We start from the raw sequence: 1,591 nt of genomic DNA on the forward strand, positions 1-1,591 counted from the left end.
CTCCCGAGTAGCTGGGATTACAGGCGCCTGCCACCACACCCAGCTAATTTTTGTATTTTTAGTAGAGATAGGGCTTCACCATGTTGGCCAGGCTGATCTTGAACTCCTTACCTAGTGATCCGCCAACTTTGGCCTCCCAAAGTGCTGGGTTTATAGGCGTGAGCCACCGCACCCGGCCTGTACCTGCTAATTTTTTATTTTCAGTAGAGACAAGGTTTTACCATGTTGGCCAGGCTGATCTTGAACTCCTGACCTAAAGTGATCCGCCAGCTTTGGCCTCCCGAAGTGCTGGGATTATAGGCGTGAGCCACCACACCCGGCCTGTACCCGGCTAATTTTTTATTTTCAGTAGAGACAAGGTTTCACCATGTTGGCCAGGCTGGTCTTGAACTCCTGACCTAAAGTGATCCACCCACCTCAGTCTCCCAAAGTGCTGGCATTATAGGCATCAGCAAATCACACCTGGCCTTTTTGTATTTTTAGTAGACAGGGTTTTGCTATGTTGGCCAGGCTGTTCTCGAACTTCTGGCTTTAAGTGATCTCCCTGCCTTGGCCTCCCAAAGTGCTGGGATTACAGGCATGGGCCACTGCGCCTGGCCCACATGTATTTAGAGCCCTGAAATCTGAATGACTGTCACACTTGGAATTTTAGTTAAGTTTTAGGCAATCCAAGCTAACAAAATGCTCATGTAGGTGGCTAAAGCTGAGTACAATTCTAGTCGTACTAGAGCGGTGCCTCAAGCTTGGAATCCCAGCTGTTCTCAGAATGTGGAGGAGTCTGTCTTGAGCCAAATTGGCAGTTGGACTCAGTTCATTATCTTTTTCTTTATGAATTTTAATTGTATTCAGAATGTGTTGATAGTTAAGTCAGAGACTTCTACGTACTTTTATCCAAGTGTGTTCTGCTAAATATATAAAATTTAGCAAGAAAACATGGTAGCTATATGTTGGCTTTTAAAGTCTATTGATAAGTGTTCAAAAGAAATGATAGTCATTACTTTAGTTAAGAAGTACTAGATTTTGGCCAGGTGGGGTGGCTCATGCCTGTAATCCCAGCACTTTGGAAGGCCAAGGCAGGCAGATCACCTGAGGTCAGGAGTTCAAGACCAACTTAGCCAACATGGTGATCCCATCTTTATTAAAAATACAAAAATTACACAGTCGTGATGGTGTGTACCTGTAATCCCAGCTACTAGGGAGGCTGAGGCAGGAGAATTGCTTGGACCCGGGAAGTGGAGGTTGCAGTGAGCCCAGATAATGCCACTGCACTCCAGCCCGGGCAACAGAGCAAAACTCCATCTCCAAAAACCACAAAAGAAGTACTAGATTTTCCAACTATGTAAGTCTTTGTTTTGATGGGTTTTTAATTACATTTCTGCTCTCTCATTGATAGTTTTGTTTTTGTTGCTTTTGAGATGGAGTCTTGCTCTGTTGCCCAGGGTGGAGTGTAGTGGTGCGATCTCAGCTCACTGCAACCTCTCCTCATGGGTTCAAGTGAATTCTCTTGCCTCAGCCTCCCAAGTAGCTGGGATTACAGGCACCTGCCCCCACACGCCCACCTCAGCCTCCCAGAGTGCTGGGATTACAGGCA

At 46.1% G+C, this 1,591-nt stretch overlaps 1 protein-coding gene across 1 annotated transcript in view; it reads left to right on the plus strand.

The window, feature by feature from the left end:
* GPCPD1 (glycerophosphocholine phosphodiesterase GDE1 homolog (S. cerevisiae)) overlaps positions 1-1,591 on the plus strand; it is a 60,078-nt gene that overhangs the window by 3,104 nt on the left and 55,383 nt on the right. The gene's annotated exons all lie outside the window — the stretch shown is intronic.

Source organism: Colobus angolensis, unplaced genomic scaffold (assembly GCF_000951035.1).
Source record: "Colobus angolensis palliatus isolate OR3802 unplaced genomic scaffold, Cang.pa_1.0 Scaffold197, whole genome shotgun sequence".
Taxonomy (NCBI): Eukaryota; Metazoa; Chordata; class Mammalia; order Primates; family Cercopithecidae; genus Colobus; species Colobus angolensis.